Raw genomic sequence first — 12363 nt, forward strand, 5'->3', positions numbered from 1 at the left:
TAGGGAAATAGCACTTCTAGACCTCAAATTATATTATAAAGGATTCATTAAGAAAAAATAGTTTGGCAGAAATTTGGTTTAAATAAACATTTTTTCAACATAATATAAAAAGTTCAAATATATATACATGATCTACATATAAAAGAGCATGCCATTAAAAAATTAATAGAGAAGCAGATCAAGGACCCTTTACAATTATGGTAGGAGTAGCTAGGGTGGGAGTTCTTAAAGCAAGGCTTAGGGACTAAAAAATTATTGTTTAACTTGAAATAAAAACCCTTGCATGAACAAAAGTAGAGCTGCTAAGAAAGGAAGCTATATATTCTGAAAAATATTTATATCAAATATCAATGATAAAAATCTAATGTTCACTATAAAGAGAGCACCAATACAAAAACATTCGGTTGAGAACCATTCTCTAAGTGATAAGTAGCCAAAAAGCAAGAATAAAAGTTCTAAACCACTAATAATGGAGATATAAAACAATTCTTATACCTATAAATTGACAGGGATGATATATTATGGAAATAGTTGATATTGGTGGAATTCTGGAAATATAAGTACACTAATACACCATTTGAGGAGCTATAAATTAGTCTCACCATTCAGGAAAGTTAATTTGAAATGATGTTGGCCCCTAAGAAACAGTAGATCTTACCATCTGCCTCATTTCTTTACCCTAAGAACCTCCAGGCATTGCCATCTGTCCTATCATGATGCCCTTAGTATTTCATCCTGCCCCTAGTTCTTGCCATCTGCCTTGTGGCTGCATCCTAAGAACCTGTAGCTGAACCTTCTTATATGTGTTTTCTTTTCCTATTACCTTATAGACTCTTTAAAAGCAGGAACTATTCCACATTTCTATGTGTATCCCTAGCTTTTAAAACTGTGGTGCATAGTAAATATTTAAACTTTTTTTTCCCATTCACTTATTTAAAAGGTGATGAAAATGTCCACATCCTTTTTCACCCAGAGATCCTACTGCTGGTATTTCTCCCAAGGAGAACAAGAAAATATTCCATATATATTCAAATATTCACAGCATTTTTTTTGTGGTAGCAAAAAACTAGAAGGAAAGTAGTTACCCAATGATTGATGACTAGTTAAATAAATTGTGTTATATGAATGTAATGAAACAATAAAATTTTATAAGAAATGATGACTATGAAGAATTCAGAGATACACGGGAAGATTTAAGTGAATTGATTCATAGAAAAGTATACAGAACTAGAAAAATTCAGTATATACTAGGATTATAACAATGTAAATGCAAAGAGCAAATATTAGGTTAGATATTGAGAAGAATTAAGAAAATGCATCTCTCTCACTTCTTTGCAGAAGTGGGCAACTATGGGTGTGGAATACCACATATTGTCAAGCTCAGTTGGCAATTTGAGTGATTTTGAAGAAATTATTTTTTTCTTTATTATTTTTTCTATTTTAAAAATTAGTTGTTGCTAAATGTTTATGAGTGGAGGGAAGAATATATTCAGAATGAACACAATAAAAAATAAAATAAATCAATAATTTTTATAAGGGAAAAAATAAATGAGAAGAAATCTAATGTTCTATTCTGTTTCAACACAATTCCAAAGCTATAAATTAGCTGACAAAAAAATAACTTTAAAAAGCATTTAAATGTAGGAAAACTAGTAATTTTTGTTTACTTACACTTAACATAATTTACGATGGCCAATGAATGAACACAGGCAAGCTAGAAAGTGGTTTACTGCAATATCTAGAACAATATGAAAATTAATAATTAATGGAAGAAAAGGCTATTCAAAATTAAGTGGTGGGAAATGGTTAGAAATACTATATGCTTCTGTGTCATATTTAAACCCTTTTAAAAGGAAGTAAATGTATAATTTTGATAAAATCAGAATATAGATGTTACTGCTAATGATTTAATTTCTTAATGGAAGTTTTTCCTTCAGAAAAGTTTAAGTATTAAATAAAAATTTCTTTATAGGTTGAGCTAAAGACCAATAAAACAAGAGTAAATTAAGGCGTGAAGAATGGAAATCAGTGAAATGAGTTGTTCAGTCCTGAATTCACAAAAATCAACTGATTGACTGTAGTTTAAATTTTTCATATTAGTATCTTAGACTTATATAGACAAAGACCTCAAGTCTCCCAATTTTCAATCTATCTTCCATAATGATACCAAAGCAATTTTTCCCCCAAGTGTAAATCTGACTATATGACTCCCCAACCAGCAAATCCAATGGTTTCCTACTGCCTCTAGTAAGAGCATATAAACTCCTCTGTTGAACTTTTAGAGCCCTATGCGACCTACCTCAGCCTACCCTCCCAGACTCACTCAACATCACTTTCTCTCCTCCATGAAGGAATAGAGCCAAATTGGCTTTCACTTTTTTTCCCTCCATTCATGACAGATTTCCCATCTCTGTGCCTTTGTACTGGTCATTTTTCATGCCCAGAATGAAAACTCATTTCTTACTTACATTTTTAAGATGCAGTTCTGACACTATCTTTTTTGTTTGGGCTTTTTTTGTGTGGCAATGGGATTAAATGACTTGCCCAAGGTCACATAGCTAGGGAATTATCAAGTGTCTGAGGTTGGATTGAATCTCAGGTCCTCTTGACTCCAGGGCCAGTGCTCTATTCACTGTGCCACATAGCTTCCCCAAATATTCTCATCTTCTAATGTAATTTAATATCTTCCTTTTACAACTTTTTTTTTTTGCCCTGGCTTTAAAATTCTTGACCTTTTGTTCTTCCAAATGAATTTTGTTATTATTTTCTGTAACTCAGTAAGATAATTTTTAAATAAATTAATTGGGTGGCATTAAATAAATAGTAATTTTTTATTATATTGGCTTTACCATGAACAATAAATATTAATTCAATTATTTAAATCTAACTTTATTTGTATAAAAAGTGTTTTATATTTATGTTCATGTAATTCCTGTGCCTGTTCTAGCAGGAATATTCATAGGTATTTTATAGTGTATATAGTTATTTTAAATGGTCTAAACAATATTGAATAATATTGGTGACATATAGTGTAGTTTCCCCTATTTTCTCTTTTGATTAAATCTATTTTAGCTTTAACTTTGTCTAAGATCATGATTACTACCTTGTTTTTACTTAATAATTCTACTCCAGCTTTTTTTTATCTTTATCTGTATCCCTCTTTTTTATTGCATTTCCTGAAAGCATCATGTTCTTTTTTTTTATAATTTTATAATTTTATCTTATTTAAGGCAATAGGGTTAAGTGACTTGCCCAAGGTCACACAGCTAGGAAATTATTAAGTGTCTGAGGCTGGATTTGAACTCAGGTCGCAATATGTTGTTGAACTCAAATTTTTAATACACTATCTGTTTCTGAGGTTTCACTTCTCAAAGCTAAACACATTCATTCAGTTCTTTCAACCAGTATGGCACAGCCTCAAAGTCTTTTAATATTCCTGATTGCCCTTCTCTGGACACATTGGCAAGAGGAGAAAAAGCACAGAATCATCCATAGAGAGCTGGAGGACCTTCTATTGAGCATATGAATAAACTGAAGTGCAGGGAGGGTAAATGATTTAGTCACAGTCTCTCAGGTGGCTAGATAGCACACCAAACCTGAAGTCAGGAAGACCTGAGCTCAAATATGACCTCAGACACTTACTGTGTGACCCTGGAGTCATTTTACTTCTGTTTGCCTCAGTTTTCACTTTTTCTTTTTCATAAAATAGAAATAATCATAGCACCTAATCAAGTGAAAGTCCTTAAAGTATCTGACACATAGTAAATGCTAATAAATGCTAGTTAATATTAATAACATTATTATTATAATTATTATATGACAGAGCAGGATTTGAATTCAGGCACTGGGACTCAAGGTTTATCACCCTTTCCACTGACAAATATTCAAGCCTAATCAACTTCTCTCTGCTTATCCATCTCTCAAATAAAGGGAAAATAATGCATCAAATATATAAGATTTCATTTTGGGAGAAGTATAAAAGTACTTTTGAAAGAACAGAACAGGGATTAATATGTTGGGTGATAGGACAAAGGACTACGAGGACTATGTGAGGTGAACTTGTTTCCACAGGGTTCTGATTCATCATACTGATAAACTATCTGTATGATATAGAGTGGAGAACCAGCAAAGGCCTGAGGGTGTGACCCCAGAGTGATCTTACCTTATTGTAAATCAAGACTCATTTTGACCCTTGTGTGAAACACAAGGGAAATGGGGCCTGGACCATTATTTTGTTAGTGAGCAGGGTCGTCCAAAAGTATAGAGCATATATTAACTGCTCAGCCACTTAGAAGAGTTCTGGGAGGTCAAGCGATTGACCAGGGCCATTCACCCAGGTGGTGGGTGACAAGAGACAGGTTAAACACTGATCCTCCTCCCGGTGAGGCCGGCCTTCCTCACTCTAGTCTGAGCCCTCTCTCTCTCTCTAGGCCTTGGAGCAACAAGACCAGTACTGTTTCAGTCCTCTCAATTAGTCACACAAGACAACACTTGAGACAGCTTTGGCCTGCAAAGGCATATATAAGCCCAGGTTACACTGTTTTGTCCCCCCCCCCCCCAATAAATAAATAAAATAAAGAATGTGTTCAGTTTTGTCCTAAAATGAGCAGATTTTTCAGAAATATGTACTTAGAACCTCAGAAGTAAAGTTTATTTTTTATAGATCTCATTCTAGTTTGGCACATACTGAATTTTCTCCTTCTGTTTCTAATGGAGCATAAATCCACATGACCATTTAGTTTACTTCCTCACAATTTGTGCATTATCATCATCTATGTCAGCAAGAATGTGCACAGGTCTGGAAATACTGTAGAGTTTGTTCAATCTGCTTATTTCAGATTTCAGGAGGTTGGTGGGGGGGAACAGGAAACAGAACATAATTTTTAACAAGAATTACAAAATATATTTTTTAAAGTTTTCAGAGTTAAAAATCTCTGATTCTACCACATCAAGGTTATGTTATATTCTGACAGAATACTGTCAACTTAAAAGCTAAGGAGGAAAATTTTAAATAGAAAACTTAAGCAAATCATTTCTGTTATAAATTGAAAGCTAGGTAAAAATACAAATCTATATCACAAATTTCAAAATGTACAGCTATTCCAAATGGACTTTTGATCAAATAATATATTCAACAGTACTTCCTGACAGAAAATTACTACACAGCTTAGTTGTATGATAAAGAATTTCAGGTAGAAAGAGATCAGATGGCATAGTTGCTCTCCCTCAATATATGTGTTAGTTATCCTACTGAAAAGGTGAATGTAAAGCAAATACATGAATATCAAATCATATTTTTATATTGAATTTCATGATAAATTCAGAGAGATTTAATTACAGAAAAAGTTCATAGGGCATCATAAAAAGTATACCTTCAGCACTTGCAGAAAATATGGAACATGAAAATTTCCAGGCAAGCTCAGCTTCCATGAGAAAGAACTAACTACCTCAAGTTTATTGAGGACTGCAAGATTTAAAACTTCATTAAGAGTAGTGAAAAATTCCAGTAAGCTCCTCCCAAGACTATACCAAAATTCAAAACCTGTGGTCAAGATTGCCCAGGAAATGGTGAAAATCAATGTGTCTAACAGGTAATGAGGTCAAAGCTGACAACATCCCAGATGATGGTTCTAAGTTATGAGTTGAAGCTTAGTATGACTTCCCAGTAGAAGGCAATTCAAGATATAGACAATATACTAACTCCAGAACCAAGAGCAATGCTATGGAAGAAATTAGGGGCCTGGTTCCAGGCAATTTCCCAGACAGACACTATAGTAGAGAGACAGGATATGAAAACTGTTGAAAACTACAGCAGGATTCAGAACCTAGTCATAGCCCTCTTAGTAAAGATTATAGGAAGAATTTAAAAGAATAAATACAGGCAAGTGTTCCAATCTGGAAACTGAGTCCACAGGAAAAAACAAACAAGAAAATTCCTAACAAAAAAAAGAAATGTTACAGAAGAAAAGAATATTACCGAAGAAAATAACTACACAATAATTTTTAGGATACCAGGGGAAAAAATGAATTAGCCATAAGGATTCTGAGATTGCTTGGAAGAAATAAAAGAAGAGATGAAACAAGAGATAAAGAATTAAATCAGAGCCAGTGCCAGATGGAGAATAAACAAATCAGAACAGAAGGTTTTAAATCTTTTCCAAATGTTTAATAACTTGAAAAAACAGATGAAACAAATAGAAATTCTTAATTCAATGCTATAGCAAGAAATATTAGAACAAAATCAAAAGATTAGAAAAATTAGGACTAGAAAAAAATAGCATTTCACTATGTCATGGCAGCCAAGAAAGTTAAGAATCATGATTAAAATTTTGGTTACTGACCAAAGTGAGGTAATAACAATATAAACTTACAAATTATGATTACCTATAATTTTCTTTTTCTAAGAAATTTTGTTATTGTTGCTGTTTAAGTAAGGGCTTCACCCTTGAATAAAGATCATTACATATAAGTTTGGGCTTGGTGACCAATTTGAAATGCCACCTATTTAAACATAACATTTGCTAACTATATAATAAGATCAAGAGAGAATATTTCATTTAAATATTTAACCTTAGTAATAAATACAAACACAATTCCCTTATGATTATTTTGTCCTCACTTCAAACATTTTGCCAGTGTTCTTAAATATTTCTATTGGTAATTCATCCAATTATTAAATATTCAAAGAAATGCCTTTTTTAAAAAGCCTGTTTGTGGCTAACTTTGAGTATATTAGTGCTGAATCCTTTCATAACCTGCATCAGTAGAGGATCTTTTAATTCCTGAGGACTGATGCAGCCACTTTGCAGATTTGACTTAAGTTGGAGTTTTTGACCAAAATAACAGCTGCCAATGTATGCACAGTGTGAAATCTCATGTGTTATATTACTGTCAATTTATCAAATGAAAAATTGCTACATGCATGTGTATAAAGACAACCATTTTGATGACAACTGTTTAGTACCCCGATCAGTACAACTTCCTAAATATTTCATTTTTAAAAGGATAGCAGATGTTTTCTGATCAAAAGTCATAGGCAACTCAGGATACAGTGATTTAAGTACTGAAATTTCAAGTCAGGAGACATGAGTTCAATTTCAGCCTTGAGTTCAAATCCAGTCTTTGACACATATACTATGTTGCACTGGGCAAGTCATTTAATCTCTCTGTGTCTCATTTATAAAATCAGATTTACCACCAACCTCCTGAGGATGTATTGAGTAAAGAATGAGAAAATAGTTGTAAACTACTTCACATGCCTTAAAAGTACTATAGTATGCTGGTTATCATCATCATCATCATCATCATCATCATCATTGTTATAGTTTTGTCTCAAGGATATTGAAAAATTAGTTATTTGAAAATATGGGAAACTTAATTGAATTTTTTATATTTTCACATGATTTTTTTTAGCCTTGCATAGATATTTCCACTTGGATTAAGGATATCCAAGTGCTACTCTCCAAAATAACTAATTAATTAACTAGTAAGCATTTAGTAGCAAAATCTAAATACATATATATGCTTATTTGCTATTGAAAATAAAAGTTCCTTTTCAAAACAAAGTATTATTATTCCACTGCAATTAATACCCCTATCAGTGTCCATTACATGTCAGCATTACTTATTACTTAAATATTCACTGTCTTAAAATCAACTCTGTAAATTAAATATTAAAATGATCAATGTACATATTACTAATAAATGTGTCATTTTCTTTTTTATCTTTTTAATTTTTTACAATTACATGTAAAGATAGTTTTCAACATGCATTTTTTATAAGATTTTTGAGTTCCATATTTTTCTTCCTCTAACCCTTTCCTCCCCCCTACCCTTGACAATGAATATTCTGATATAAGTTACACATAATATTTCACTTTTCTAATTTATTTAACTTAAATGAAATCAAAGAATTCCTTTTGTTTTACCTGATTTTTGTCATCAAAACATCAAATTAAATTAAATAGTCAAGTTTTTGGTTAAGTTTGAAGGCTATGTAGATTTAATAACTTTATTCCAATGTAGTGGCTTTAGAAAAATAAAGAGGTAGTTTTGATTCAACAGTAAACATTTATTAAGCACCTACTCATGTTGCCAGGCATTGCGCTAAGCAACGAGCAAAGAAAGGCAAAAAATAGTCTGTGCTCTCAAGGAGACAACATAAAATAAACAATGTATAAACAAGATATATTCAGCTTAGGTGAAGAGAGTCAATACAAAGAAGACATTAGCAATAAGGAGGATGACGAAAGGCTTCTTGAAGAAGGTGTAATTTTAGATGGGGCAAGAAGAAAACCAGGAAAACTGGAAGTTGGAAATTAGGAAGGAGAGGATTCTAGGCAAGGGAAATGGCCAGTGAAAACACCTGAATTCAGGAAATAGGGCACCTTGTAAGAGGAAAAGCAAGGAGGGTAGCATGGATTGCAAGATATGTGGAGGTAATTAAGGTGTAAGAAGACTAGAAAGACAGGAAGAAGCTGAGTTATGAAGGGCTGGAAGTAATAGGGAATCACTAATCTATTGATCAGGGAATGGGGGAAGCAAGACATGGTCATACCTGTGCTGGACTGAAGGTCATACATGAAAATGGACTGAAGCTGATAAAAAATGAGCAATTGAAACAAATTGGAAAGTTATTGCAATAGGCCAGGTCCATTCCAGAGTAAGAAAAAGAAAGGGTTTATTAAGACTTTATTAAGATAGAGGATTGACAACAGATTGGATTATGGGGGAAAGGAAGCATGGGAATGAGGAGTCAAGGAAGACAACTTGGTTATGAATCTGAGGATGGTGAAACTCAGTATTAATAGAAAAGTTAAAAACCGAAGGGTTTGAGAGGCAAATATAATAGTTTAGGAGTTTGATATGTCAAATTTAAGAACTTTAAAGGATATTTTCTTTGAAATCTTCAATAAGCAGTTGGAGATATGAAGCTGGAGATCAAGAGAAAAAAACAGCAGGACAAAAAGATCTGAAAATCATCTGTATGATGATAACTGAATCTACAGAAGCTTATGGGATCACCAACTAAAACAGAATAAAGGAAAAAGAAAGGAAGGCCCAGGAAAGAATCTTGAGAGATACCTAGGCTGTGGGCATGCAGTGGGATGAAGAACTAGCAAATGAAACTGAGGAGCAGTCAGAAAACATAAGAATAAAATAGGAGAGGGGCAGAGTCACAAAGACCTACAGAGAGAAAAAAGAAGAGGGTGAAAATGTCAAAGGCTCCAGAGAAAAGAAATGGAAAAAAGAGGGGATGCCCATCAATTGGAGAATGACTAAACAGATTAATGAATGAATGAATCTGGTTTATGAATAAGACTGAATTGTTCTATAAGAAATCATAAACAGCGGGAATTTAAAAAAGCCTGGAGAGACTTACAAGAATTGAAGCTGAGTGAAATGAGCAGAAACAGGAGAATACTGTACCCATTAACTGTCACATTGTGTGATAATCACCTTTGATGGATGTCACTCCTCTCGGTAATTCAGTGGTCAAAGATAATCCTGAGAGATAGTTATGGGAAATGCCATCCATATCCAGAGAAAAAACTATGCAGTCTGAATGCAAAGCAAAGCACACACTGTATTCCTTTTTAAAGCTTCGGTTATGGTTTTTCCTTTCTTTCTCGTGGCTTTCCCCTTGGTTCTAATTTTTCTTTTACAACATGACTAATATGGAAATATGTTAAATATGATTGCACATGTACAACCTTTATCAGATCACTTCCTACCATTGGGGAGGGGGGAGATGAAGAAGGATGGTAACAAAAAGGTAGAACTCAAAAAGTTTGCAAAAGGATCAATATTTAAAATTACTTTTGCATGTAATTGAAAATTTTTTTTAAAAACTACAGACAGATCAAGAAGGATGAAGTCTGAGAAAATAACATTAGATTTGATAATTGACTGCTAACTTGGAGAGAGCAGCTTTAGTTGATTGATAAGACCAGAAGATAAGACTACAGACAGTTAAGAAGAAAGTCAAAAAAATTCATATGGAGGTGTCTATTATAGAAAGCCTTTTCAAGGAATCTAGTCATGAAAGGGAGGTGATGTATGAAACAATGGCTAACAGGAATTAATGATCAAGTATGGGGAAGACATGTTTGTAAACAGTAAAGAAGCAATTACTAAACATAAAAATATTGAAGATTTGTTAGAGAATATAAATGACAAAGTAGGCAATATGTTGGAGAACCTGGAGTGGATTGTGATCACTTGTGTTTGGAGAGTGATTAGTCTTGACCAAAAGACATGCCACTTCTTTCTTGAGACTGAAGAAGGAGGTAACAAAAAAGTATCAGAAGGCATCTGAGTGAAGTGAGATGAGGAAGAATAACAAGGAATTCTCAGCAAATGGCCTCAGGTTTTTTTTTCAGTGAAATATGAGGCAAGATTCTCAGTTAAGGGGGGGAGACATGAAAGGTTTGAGAAGGGATGAAAAGGTTTGGAAATGCTGTTGTAGTAAGAAGCATGATTGATTGGGGAGAATTCAAATGGCATCTGATATATTAAGTATAGTTGTTTGATCAAAGTTGGTTTGCTTTAGTGTTGTTCTAGGTTATGGAACAGCAAAAATTATTTCAATTCAGTATTCAAATTAGTATGCTAATATAGCTTCAGGTTTATATTTCAATTCAAGTTACTGTTTAAAATTTAATAAATTTTAATTTGAATTCAATCTATGTCACTTTATTGTTCTTACATGATTCTCATTTCTGTTTTATTTAAATATTGTTTCCAGGTCTCTATGGCATATACCAAAAAATCCATATAATCCAGTTAGCCTAACTTAGGATCACAGATCTGGAAAGGACTATAAAAGTCAACTATTCTAACTACCTCATTTTACAAATGAGAAAATTTCAGCCCAGAAAGTTGAAATGACCTATCCAAGTTTCATAGATAGTAAACAGAAGTCATAAAGAAGACTATCTTAATGAATTCTAATACTGAATCTAAGAATTTTCACCACATTTGTCCTTAAGCTGCCTAAAGGTCTTTCTATAACATCTGGTCTATTCTAACAAGTCAGAAAAAATTATTTAGTCACAACAGCTGCAATTTGTCTTTAGATCAAGTTATATTACAATAATGCAGAACTGATGTTTTATTACTAGACAAGAGAACACTAGCATTAGCAATAATTAAAGGGAAAATACTCAGTTCAAAATAAATTAAGTGCCATAAAGAAGTTTTAAGTTGCTTACTGATCGAACATTTTATTATTATAAATATCACCTGAAACCTAGGAAACAATCAAGTTAAATTCTCAAAATTTAACAAATTGTGTCCCAATGTCTCAATAAATCCTTTGAACATAATAATTTGTCCACCATTTCTAAATGTGGAAACTCTAAGAGGAAATATCTGAATGTTTCCCCTGCAATTGGTGACTGAAGGCCTCAGTAAAAGAAGTTTTCCTGCCCACTGTTGTGTGAGGCCTTGCGAGAAGTGGCAAAATCAGGACATAAAGCCGAAATGGCAAAGAAAACTAAGTGTATTTCCCCAGAACCAAAGAACATTTTTTTTCTCTTTGTGATACTTTTATAAAGCAGAAAAACATTTCTGCCACTTTTTACTCTTTTTTTAAACATTTGTCTCTCCCTATCTCTGGTCATCATAAAGATAATACATTTAGGTGAGTTGGCTTTGGATAATTGATATTAGGATAACCAGTCATGCTGATTTAGTAAGCATATCTTGATCTTTAGGCAGTTTGAGCAAAATGCAAAAAAAAAAGAAATTCTTTCATGGTAGCATCCCCCTTTTGGTTAGGAAATTTAACATCTTAACTTGAAAACTTTAAAGTATAATTTACAAGGGGCAGCTAGGTGGCGCAATGGATAGAGCACTGGCCCTGGAGTCAGGAGGACCTGAGTTCAAATTCACCCTCAGACACTTAATAAATACCTAGCTGCATGGCCTTGGGCAAGCCACTTAACCCCACTGCCTTACAAAAAAAAAAAAAACTAAAAAAAAGTATAATTTACAATTTGTTTAAAAATTAAAATTAACATTCACGTAAGAAAAGAACCAATTCATTTTATAAATTTCCTTTAAATTTCTAAAAAATGAAGCTAATTTGTAGTTAAAGTAGATATTTTTTTTCAATGTGAATCAATCTAAAATTCTTCTAGGACTTCAAGTAAATATAGCACTATAATTTTAATGACCTAGAACTTTGATAAACCTTTCAACAAAATTTAAATAATTATGTAAAGCACTTTCTAAACACATTGATATTTTACTATTGAATTATCATAACACTATAACCTTTGTTCCAGGAATGTTTGCTTTTTACAAAAAATAAGTTGTTTTTAAATTTTAACACTAACATTTGTTGGGGTCATTAATATT

At 32.8% G+C, this 12363-nt stretch overlaps 1 protein-coding gene across 4 annotated transcripts in view; it reads right to left on the reverse strand.

The window, feature by feature from the left end:
- The window catches only part of ATG10 (autophagy related 10), a 319260-nt gene that overhangs the window by 148859 nt on the left and 158038 nt on the right, over nt 1-12363 (reverse strand). The window lies entirely within an intron of this gene.

This window comes from Macrotis lagotis, chromosome X (assembly GCF_037893015.1).
Source record: "Macrotis lagotis isolate mMagLag1 chromosome X, bilby.v1.9.chrom.fasta, whole genome shotgun sequence".
Taxonomy (NCBI): Eukaryota; Metazoa; Chordata; class Mammalia; order Peramelemorphia; family Peramelidae; genus Macrotis; species Macrotis lagotis.